This window comes from Vigna unguiculata, unplaced genomic scaffold (genome assembly GCF_037176805.1).
Source record: "Vigna unguiculata cultivar grain cowpea cultivar isolate G323 ecotype 2 unplaced genomic scaffold, ASM3717680v1 ptg000287l, whole genome shotgun sequence".
Lineage (NCBI taxonomy): Eukaryota > Viridiplantae > Streptophyta > Magnoliopsida > Fabales > Fabaceae > Vigna > Vigna unguiculata.
The window spans coordinates 17,833-30,000 of NW_028196922.1; the positions used below are offsets into that span (position 1 = coordinate 17,833).

At 33.6% G+C, this 12,168-nt stretch overlaps 3 non-coding genes across 3 annotated transcripts; 1 reads left to right on the forward strand and 2 right to left on the reverse strand.

Annotated features, from left to right (window-relative positions):
* Nucleotides 1-1,155: 1,155 nt before the first annotated feature.
* TRNAF-GAA (transfer RNA phenylalanine (anticodon GAA)) lies at nt 1,156-1,228 on the reverse strand. Its single transcript has one exon. It is a non-coding gene; the product is annotated as a tRNA-Phe (tRNA).
* Nucleotides 1,229-3,064: 1,836 nt separating this feature from the next.
* Nucleotides 3,065-3,137, forward strand: TRNAT-UGU (transfer RNA threonine (anticodon UGU)). The gene has a single exon. It is a non-coding gene; the product is annotated as a tRNA-Thr (tRNA).
* A 1,105-nt stretch (nt 3,138-4,242) lies between these two features.
* Nucleotides 4,243-4,330, reverse strand: TRNAS-GGA (transfer RNA serine (anticodon GGA)). The gene has a single exon. It is a non-coding gene; the product is annotated as a tRNA-Ser (tRNA).
* Nucleotides 4,331-12,168: the final 7,838 nt, after the last annotated feature.

Here is a 12,168-nt window from a genome sequence, read left to right on the forward strand (position 1 = left end):
TTATATGTATATGGTTACAATTATCTACGTTCTCAATGTGCCTATGATGTAGCACCCGGAGGACTCTTAGCTAGTGTATATCATTTTACAAGAATAGAGTATGGTATAAATCAACCCGAAGAGGTATGCATAAAAATATTTGTATCAAGAAAAAATCCCAGAATTCCTTCGATTTTTTGGGTTTGGAAAAGTGCGGATTTTCAAGAAAAGGAATCTTATGATATGTTGGGAATCTCTTATGATAGTCATCCGCGTCTAAGACGTATTTTAATGCCCGAAAATTGGATAGGATGGCCTTTGCGTAAAGATTATATTGCTCCAAATTTTTATGAAATACAAGATGCTCACTAAATGATAAAAATAATAAACTAATCCAAACTTCTGCAACCCCAGTCAAAGAATATAAGTACATTCTGTTATAGATCAGACAAAATAATTGATTGACATTAAATCAGGCAGAGTAATGGAAGTTGCATTCAGATATTATTATGTGAGAAATCACAAAATTCAGAAATAATAGAATGAATAATTATAGGGTTTAAAATAGGATGGATAGGAGTTTCTTAAGATTCTAAAACAAAAACAATACTGAGTTCTTATCAGCCAAGCCAATAAAAGAAATAGGATGAACTGCAAAAATTCTTTATCTTTATAATAAACTAATTCTTTATCTTTATAATAAACTATATAACGTGCACATCACCATCAATTATACGGCCACGAAAAAAAAAACACAAAGAAAAGGGCTCGATTCTATTTTGGTAATCCTTCTCAGATGAATTCTTAATATTCTCACTCCACCCCAGAACTTCGACTTTTAGGTCTTTTAACCAACTAATTAAACCACTCGAATATTATGGAAATAGAAACCTTTTTTTGTATCGCAGAAAAAAAAGGAAAAAAATAGATAAAGAATTCATTATCTATATATCTATATCTATATATATATAGATACTATAGATAAGCGAATATACCTAATAAAAAATTGCATCTATTCTTTAATCATCTAGGAAAAGTATATCTACAGATACCTAAATAGATCAAAGAAATATGTTATGTATCAGAATCTAGAAGAACACAAATTTGTATGAGTATCTATCCCCCATATTCATTAAAATGAATATGGGGGATAGATACTCATACAAATGAATCTTGTGTCAGGAACCAGATTTGAACTGGTGACACGAGGATTTTCAGTCCTCTGCTCTACCAACTGAGCTATCCCGACCATTCTTGAAGCTTAATACTTTGATTTTAAAAGATTTTTAAAATCTATGTTAATGAATCTATATCAACTAAGTAAAAAAAAAGTTTGTAAGTGAGTTTCCGCAGTAATAATTATTTTTTATTGTTAATCGTTAATTACGCATATGAAAATTCCTTGCTAAAAAATAAGATATTAATTTATACATTTCTGATTAAAAAAAATTCTATGTGTTTCACATATATATTTATATCTATTCCAAAACTCGTCCCTTGTCATTATGATAGATAAGAAAATTATGATAGATAGGAAATTGATGAAAATAAAAATTCCAATTTCGTTGGGAAATAATAAATCGAATAAAACACATAAATAAGGACTTCAAGATAGAGAGGATATAGGAAAAAAATTAGAAAATGAAAAAGTATTTTTGGGGATAGAGGGACTTGAACCCTCATGATTTCTTAAGTCGACGGATTTTCCTCTTACTTTCAATTTCATTGTTGTCGGTATTGACATGTAGAATAGGACTCTATCTTTATTCTCATCTGATTTATCAGTTCTTCAAGGGTTTTAGCCGATTATGATGAAGTGAATAATTTCATCAATAAATATTCCATCTTTTCTTCAACTTCGAATTGATTTGATTCACATTTTTCATTTGTGAATATTTTTATCACAAATAGATCTTCAATAATAAAATAAAAAGTAACAAATTGAAAGAGTATTTCAGTATATATATAAGTTTCTAAATGTTTATCTTTGATCCATTCCTGTAATTTTGGTGAAAGGATTCTTTTACTAATGCAATAAAAAAAGTCGTCAATTTCGTTTGTTAGAACAGCTTCCATAGAGTCTCTGCACCTATCCCTTTTTTATTATCACTTTCTGAATTTTTATTTGTTTTCAGAAAACAGGATTTGGCTCAGGATTGCCCATTGTGAATTCCAGGGTTTCTCTGAATTTGAAAATTATTACTTGGTAAGTTTCCATACCAAAACTCAATCCAATTAAGTCCGTAGCGTCTACCAATTTCGCCATATCCCCATCTTTTTTTTTATTTGAATCTGATTATAATAGAATGCTTTTTTTTTCATTTCTATTATGAGAATTATGCGGGAACTTTTGAATTCATTAAATACATATTATTTTATTAAATATTAAAAACCCCTTTCTCCAATTTTATAGATTTTATTTCATCTATATTGGATACCTTTATTTGTTTGAATCAGAACTAATTCTAATATCTATATATTAACAATTCAATATACACAGATATAGACCACATATCTACTTATCTTCTATGTACCTACTTATCTTCTTTTTTCATACAATTTAGAATACTCGAATGGTCGATTCTTTTTTTTTTTTTGTTTTTGCTTAAAAAAAAAAAGAAAATAAACAATCCATTTATTCATATACAATTTATATAACTAAAACGAATCTAGTGGCTAAAAAAAACCATTCTTTTAATTGAATATAATATAGAATTAGACATTTACTTAGAAATATGGAATTCCTTAATAAATATTTACTAAAATTTATATTTATTCAAATTTACTTTAAGTACTAATAAATAATCTTTTTGAAAGAAATCAATTTAATAATATATATCTAGAATAGTAGATCGAAATAAATTATATTAAATAAATTATATTAATATAATATTAATTATTATCTTGCACTTTATGTTATCAGATAAAATAAATAATAGAAATAATAAAAATTGGGTTTGATTTTCTATATTTTCTTTCTCTATTTTTGATGTTTGTATTAATTTGAATTTTGTTATAAATAACTAAAAATTGATAACTAAGATCCCATTCAATTCTTCTGCATATGTATATTTCGTTTACATTAGCCGGTTTAGCTCAGAGGTTAGAGCATCGCATTTGTAATGCGATGGTCATCGGTTCGAATCCGATAACCGGCTTTTCTCTATTTGTTTTTTACATAATTGATAATATCTTTTTTAGAAATAAAAAATTGGGAGAGTTCGATCTCTGCGGAAGAAATCAAGAAATTAACCTACTTTTTTGTATTCTTTTATATACAATAAATTCGGATATTGATAAAATTCATCTAATTCTTCTTTGTACTATAAAACTTTAGTAGATTTCGCTTCATTTAGAATTCTATAATATTTTTCATTTCGTTTAGTTTTCATTTCGATTTATAAGATTTTTCATTTTAAAAAAGGAGTTTTTATGTCACGTTACAGAGGACCTCGTTTCAAAAAAATACGTCGTCTAGGATATTTACCAGGACTTACTAGTAAAAGGCCAACAGTCAAAAACGAATTTCGAAATCAATTGCGCTTCAGTAAAAAATCTCAATATCGTATTCGTTTAGAAGAAAAACAAAAATTGCGTTTTCATTATGGTCTTACAGAACGACAATTGCTTAAATACGTTCGTATCTCCGGAAAAGCTAAAGGATCAACTGGTCAGGTTTTATTACAACTACTTGAAATGCGCTTGGATAACATACTTTTTCGATTGGGTATGGCTGCGACTATTCCTCAAGCCCGCCAATTTATAAACCATAGACATGTTTTAGTTAATGGTCGTATAGTGGATATACCAAGTTATCGTTGTAAACCTCAAGATATTATTACAGCAAAGGATGAACAAAAATCTAAAACTCTTATTCAAAATTATTTTGATTCAGCCCCCCATGAGAAATTGCCAAATCATTTGACTGTTCACCCTTTCCAATATAAAGGTTTAATTAATCAAATAATAGATAATAAATGGGTTGGTTTGAAAATAAATGAATTACTGGTTGTAGAATATTATTCTCGTCAAACTTAAACTTAACTAAAATAACAAGAGTTTTTTTTACAAGGATTTTCTGCTATTCATATATCATAGACATGGATATGCGAAAATTTTTATTCCTTGCCCACCCGTTATCCACTATTTTTTGTATTACCGAAAAATGAGGAATATAAAGTTGTCCATATCAACAAACAAATTTGAAATATGAAATAATGGTATGCATTGGGATGAGTAATATTGATGAATTTGGTAAAGATTCGGAAAGAGAGGGATTCGAACCCCCGGTAAACAAAAAGCCTACATAGCAGTTCCAATGCTACGCCTTGAACCACTCGGCCATCTCTCCTATATAATGATGCCCAGAAACCGGTTGAATGTTGAATAGTGAATCAATCCTATTTTTCATAAATGCATAAAACCTATTCAAACTATAAAAATACAAAGTAAAATTAAAAAAAAACCTCCTACAAGGTCTTAGGATAAACAAATTTGATTGATGAGTTCATTTTTACGTTATTTCGCACTGTATTATAATTATACAATTCCTTTATTTGTGGGATTGATTTCTCACACCATGATTAATTAAATTATAGAATGGATTTCTACCTATGCCTAGATCTCGGATAAATGAAAATTTTATAGATAAGACCTTTTCAATTGTAGCCAATATCTTATTACGAATAATTCCGACAACTTCAGGAGAAAAAAGGGCATTCACTTATTACAGAGATGGTGTGATTTGATTCCATTTTTTTTGACCGATTTCGGTCAAAAAAAAATGGAATGGAAAAACCCCACGCGTGTTGAAGGTGAAATTTGTAAATAAAAGGATTAATTCCTTCTGTCGTGTATCCTCGATTAATGAAGCCTTATATGCTTGAATTTTAGGTTTCTAGTATTAAGCGAAAGGTTATACCTATACTTATGGGGTTAGGTCAACCCCAAATTACTAGTACTGATAGGCAACATTGGGAAAGAAGCACTACGCTTGGGAATCAAGGACACGAAAACTTTGTATCTATCTATATCCATGGCTTATCGAGATTGGGACTAACAGGAATGGTTGGGACAATAAATATCCATCTCGTTCATATTTTGGATACCCATAGAACCATCGAAGATTATTGAGGTGACTAATTCCAGGAAATTAAGCAGCGTAGAGGACAAAGAAATTGTTGAAGTTCTTATTTTTTTTTATCAAGTACCTACATACTTAATGTTAAGAAATAATTTTTGACAGGAAGGTTGGCTAGAGATTTATTGTAAAAACACTAGCTCTGTTCAGTTGAGAATGAGAATACTGGAATATTTTTTGATTTGATGGATTTTTCTCATTACACACATAAGGGGGGAGCCGTATGAGATGAAAATCTCACGTACAGTTCTGGAGCGGAGATTCTTTGAACCGAATGACGACCGTAACGGATGTCAGCTCAATCTGAAGGAAATTATGCAGAAGCTTTACAGAATTATTATGAGGCTATGCGACTGGAAATTGATCCCTATGATCGAAGTTATATACTTTATAACATAGGCCTTATTCACACAAGTAACGGAGAACATACTAAAGCTTTGGAATATTATTTTCGGGCGCTCGAACGAAACCCATTTTTACCCCAAGCTTTTAATAATATGGCCGTGATCTGTCATTACGTGCGACTATCTCCACTATAGAAAGAAAAAAGAAAAGAACAAGCAAATCCACAAATTTTAATATAAGAAATATAGAAATATAAATAATTATAAATAAGAAAGGCTTTCTACATATATATATCGTTCAAAACAACGATTTTTATCAGCTGTAGCAAAGAAACTTCATAGAAGTAAAAATATGAAGAAATCGATATGTCTAGATACCCTCTTTTTCTATGGATAAAAGATCTAATTGATAAAGGAAGCATCGTAAGGATCAATTAACACGGTTTTCAATCGATATAATAAAAACTGCTTCCTTATCTCATGATAAATAAAGAAGTCAGGAATCCACTTATGTAATAAAAAGGATCCCCTGGTATTTTGAGCAGCGGTGTAGTATCAAATCCCAAAGATAGAAAGTATTTTCTCTTTACTTATAAGAACTTATAAGATAAGAAAGAAAAAACTTTTACCAAGATTCTATAGAAATGAATCTATCATATATTTTTGTATATGATATATAAAATCGAGATAGTTACCTTTCAGAAAATTAGAATTAGGGCGTTAATGCCAATGCTTGATTCCCTTTTCTGAAGGTAGGAGAAAAGATAAAACTAAAAAAAAAGATGAAATTCTTTGAAATTCTTTATTTATTAGTAAAAATGAAAGTTTGAAACTCATATTAATAATTTCTTTTTTTCTTTTAGTTAACTTCAAGATAATAGAACAAAAAAAGAATTGACTACTGAGCCGTATGAGTCAGGAAATTCTCAAGTACGGTTCTAAGGAAAGGAATTGACTCACCTATTTCGACCGAGGAGAACAGGCCATTCGGCAGGGAGACTCAGAAGTTGCGGAGTCTTGGTTTAATCAAGCCGCTGAATATTGGAAACAAGCTATAGCTCTCACCCCCGGTAATTATATTGCAGCACAGAATTGGTTGAAGATCACAGGGCGTTTTGAATAAGAACACTCTGTTTCTTTTTTTTCTTATATATTTATCTATCTATATAAAGATATAGATAGATAAATATATATTGTTATAAATTCTTGTTTCTTGTCCCTATCAAATTCAAAAATCATTTCTATAGGAACGACCAATCACATAATTTAAATATATCCCTTCTAATTTTGTTCGATTTTGTCTAGTATTTCATAGAAATAAACGAGATGTGGATACAGTAGATAATTTTCTCCTTTTTTCTGTTATTTAAACTAATATTCAATCAAATTAAGAAAAGAGACCTTCAAAAAAAGAAATAAAATATAGGTATATTGCCTAATAATGAATGCTAATGCCTGCTCAATTTGAAATAGAGTACATACTTATACTTTATCTAAAAAAAAAAATAAAATCTAAGGAATAGAATTAGAATAAAATCTGAATACATTTGATTAGGCTGCACGAAAAATTATTGAACTTCCATTCAGAGTTCCCAAAAAGGTCTTAGAAGATTAAAATAGGTCCGTTGAGCGCCTCACTCTTATGTCATAATAGATTCGAACACTTGCCCCGAATTGACTTCGAGATCATAATTGTTCTAGTGAAAAACTAAAGAAATGAAATTTACTAAGATATCCAATACATGAGAGATAGGAGAGAACAAAACTCAATAGAAACATCTCTAATAAGTTCACTAATTCTGTTTTATGTTGGCAGGTCTCTTTGTATGTGTTGTCTGGAAAGAGGAGGACTCAATGATTATTCGTTCACCGGAACCAGAAGTTAAAATTTTGGTAGATAGGGATCCTATAAAAACTTCTTTTGAGGAATGGGCAAAACCTGGTCATTTCTCAAGAACAATAGCTAAGGGACCAGATACTACTACTTGGATCTGGAACCTACATGCTGACGCTCATGATTTTGATAGCCATACTAATGATTTAGAGGAGATTTCCCGAAAAGTTTTTAGTGCGCATTTTGGCCAACTCTCTATCATCTTTCTTTGGCTGAGTGGCATGTATTTTCATGGTGCTCGTTTTTCCAATTATGAGGCATGGTTAAGTGATCCTACTCACATTAGGCCTAGTGCTCAGGTGGTTTGGCCAATAGTGGGTCAAGAAATATTGAATGGTGATGTAGGGGGGGGGTTCCGAGGAATACAAATAACCTCTGGTTTTTTTCAGATTTGGAGAGCATCTGGAATAACTAATGAATTACAACTCTATTGTACTGCAATTGGTGCATTGGTCTTTGCAGCCTTAATGCTTTTTGCTGGTTGGTTTCATTATCACAAAGCTGCTCCAAAATTGGCTTGGTTCCAAGATGTAGAATCTATGTTGAATCACCATTTGACAGGGCTCCTAGGGTTGGGGTCTCTTTCTTGGGCAGGACATCAAATACATGTATCTTTACCGATTAACCAATTTCTAAATGCTGCAGTAGATCCCAAAGAGATACCACTTCCTCATGAATTTATCCTAAATCGGGATCTTTTGGCTCAACTTTATCCGAGTTTTTCCGAGGGAGCAACCCCATTTTTTACCTTGAATTGGTCAAAATACGGAGAATTTCTTACTTTTCGTGGAGGATTAGATCCAGTAACTGGAGGTTTATGGCTGACCGATATTATACACCATCATTTAGCTATTGCAATTCTTTTCTTGATAGCGGGTCACATGTATAGGACCAACTGGGGTATTGGTCACAATATAAAAGACATTTTAGAGGCACATAAAGGTCCATTTACAGGCCAGGGTCATAAAGGTATATATGAGATTCTAACAACGTCATGGCATGCTCAATTATCTATTAATCTAGCTATGTTAGGCTCTTTGACCATTGTTGTAGCTCACCATATGTATTCTATGCCTCCTTATCCATACCTAGCTACTGACTATGGTACACAACTGTCATTGTTTACACATCACATGTGGATTGGTGGATTTCTCATAGTCGGTGCTGCTGCGCATGCAGCGATTTTTATGGTAAGAGATTATGATCCGACTATTCGATACAACGATCTATTAGATCGTGTCCTTAGACATCGTGATTCAATCATATCACATCTTAACTGGGTATGTATCTTTTTAGGTTTTCACAGTTTTGGTTTGTATATTCATAATGATACCATGAGCGCATTAGGGCGCCCTCAAGATATGTTTTCAGATACTGCTATACAATTACAGCCGATCTTTGCTCAATGGATACAAAATACCCACGCTTTAGCACCTGGCACAACAGCCCCAGGTGCAGCAACAAGTACCAGTTTGACTTGGGGAGGTGAAAATTTAGTAGCAGTGGGCGGTAAAGTTGCTTTGTTACCTATTCCTTTAGGAACTGCGGATTTTTTGGTCCATCATATTCATGCATTTACAATTCATGTAACAGTATTGATACTCTTAAAGGGTGTTCTATTTGCTCGTAGTTCACGATTGATACCGGATAAAGCAAATCTAGGTTTTCGTTTCCCTTGTGATGGACCTGGAAGAGGGGGGACATGCCAAGTATCCGCTTGGGATCATGTCTTCTTAGGACTATTTTGGATGTACAATTCAATTTCCGTAGTTATATTCCATTTCAGTTGGAAAATGCAGTCAGATGTTTGGGGTAGTATAAGTGATCAAGGGATAGTAACTCATATCACAGGAGGAAATTTTGCGCAGAGTTCCATTACCATTAATGGGTGGCTTCGTGATTTCTTATGGGCGCAGGCATCCCAGGTAATTCAGTCTTATGGTTCTTCATTATCTGCATATGGTCTTTTTTTCTTGGGTGCACATTTTGTATGGGCTTTTAGTTTAATGTTTCTATTCAGCGGGCGTGGTTATTGGCAAGAACTTATTGAATCCATTGTTTGGGCTCATAATAAATTAAAAGTTGCTCCTGCTACTCAGCCCAGAGCCTTGAGCATTGTACAAGGACGTGCTGTAGGAGTAACACATTACCTTCTAGGTGGAATTGCCACAACATGGGCATTCTTCTTAGCAAGAATTATTGCAGTAGGATAATAGCTAGGAGGATTTGAAAATCATTATGGCATTAAGATTTCCAAGCTTTAGTCAAGGCTTAGCTCAAGACCCCACTACTCGTCGTATTTGGTTTGGTATTGCTACCGCACATGACTTCGAAAGTCATGATGATATTACTGAGGAACGTCTTTATCAGAATATTTTTGCTTCTCATTTCGGGCAATTAGCAATCATTTTTCTGTGGACTTCCGGGAATCTCTTTCATGTAGCTTGGCAAGGTAATTTTGAGACATGGGTACAGGATCCTTTACATGTAAGACCTATTGCTCATGCAATTTGGGATCCTCATTTTGGTCAACCAGCTGTAGAAGCTTTTACTCGAGGGGGTGCTCTAGGTCCTGTTAATATAGCCTATTCTGGTGTTTATCAGTGGTGGTATACAATCGGTTTACGTACTAATGGGGATCTTTATACTGGAGCTATTTTTCTATTAATACTTTCTATTATATCTTTAATAGCAGGTTGGTTACACCTACAACCAAAATGGAAACCGAGTGTTTCGTGGTTTAAAAATGCCGAATCCCGCCTCAATCATCATTTGTCAGGACTATTCGGAGTAAGTTCCTTGGCTTGGACAGGGCATTTAGTTCATGTTGCTATTCCGGGGTCCAGGGGGGAATCCGTTCGATGGAACAATTTATTAGATATCTTGCCGCACCCCGAGGGATTAGGTCCATTTTTTACAGGTCAGTGGAATCTTTATGCTCAAAACCCAGATTCCAATAATCATATATTTGGTACCCCTCAAGGAGCAGGAACTGCTATTCTAACACTTCTCGGAGGATTTCATCCGCAAACTCAAAGTTTATGGTTAACTGATATTGCACACCATCATTTGGCTATTGCGTTTATTTTTCTAGTTGCTGGCCATATGTATAGAACTAATTTCGGGATTGGTCACAGTATTAAAGATCTTTTAGAAGCACATACTCCTCCGGGGGGTAGATTGGGGCGTGGGCATAAGGGTCTTTATGATACAATCAATAATTCAATTCATTTTCAATTAGGTCTTGCTCTAGCCTCTTTAGGGGTTATTACTTCCTTGGTAGCACAACACATGTACTCTTTACCTGCTTATGCGTTTATAGCGCAAGACTTTACTACTCAAGCTGCCTTATATACTCATCATCAATATATAGCAGGCTTCATTATGACAGGGGCTTTTGCTCATGGAGCTATCTTTTTTATTAGAGATTATAATCCAGAGCAGAATCAAGATAATGTCTTGGCAAGAATGTTAGACCATAAAGAAGCTATCATATCCCACTTAAGTTGGGCTAGCCTCTTTCTGGGGTTCCATACTCTGGGACTTTATGTCCATAACGATGTCATGCTTGCTTTTGGTACTCCGGAGAAACAAATTTTGATTGAACCTATATTTGCCCAATGGATACAATCTGCTCATGGTAAAACTTCCTATGGGTTCGATATACTTTTATCTTCAACGAACAGTCCGGCGTTCAATGCGGGACGAAGCATATGGTTGCCTGGTTGGTTAAACGCTGTAAATGAGAATAGTAATTCTCTATTCTTAACAATAGGGCCTGGAGACTTCTTGGTTCATCATGCTATTGCTCTTGGTTTACATACAACTACTTTGATTTTAGTAAAAGGTGCTTTGGATGCGCGTGGTTCTAAGTTAATGCCTGATAAAAAAGATTTTGGTTATAGTTTTCCTTGTGATGGCCCGGGACGAGGCGGAACTTGTGATATTTCCGCTTGGGACGCATTTTATTTGGCAGTTTTCTGGATGTTAAATACCATTGGATGGGTTACTTTTTATTGGCATTGGAAACACATTACACTATGGCAGGGTAATATTTCACAGTTTAATGAATCTTCTACCTATTTGATGGGATGGTTAAGAGATTATCTATGGTTGAACTCTTCACAACTTATCAATGGATATAACCCTTTTGGTATGAATAGTTTATCAGTCTGGGCATGGATGTTCTTGTTTGGACATCTTGTTTGGGCTACTGGATTTATGTTCTTAATTTCTTGGCGCGGATATTGGCAGGAATTGATTGAAACTTTGGCATGGGCTCATGAACGTACACCTTTGGCTAATTTGATTCGATGGAGAGATAAACCAGTGGCTCTTTCCATTGTGCAAGCAAGATTGGTTGGACTAGCCCACTTTTCCGTAGGTTATATATTTACTTATGCAGCCTTCTTAATTGCCTCTACATCGGGCAAATTCGGTTAATTGAATTCTTTATTATATATATCTGGCAAGAATCTCATTTCCTTCTATAGGGAAGAGAAGCCACTTATACATCTAGGATCCGACTTCTATCATTGATGCTAATAGCAAATTAACCATTATGGCAAGGAAAAGTGTTATTCAGAGGGAAAAGAAGAGACAAAAATTGGAACAGAAATATCATTTGATTCGCCGATCCTCAAAAAAAGAAATAAGCAAAGTTCCGTCGTTAAGTGAGAAATGGGAAATTCATGGAAAATTAGAATCACTACCGCGTAATAGTGCACCTATACGTCTTCATCGACGTTGTTTTTCGACCGGAAGACCGAGAGCTAATTATCGAGACTTTGGATTATCTGGACACATACTTC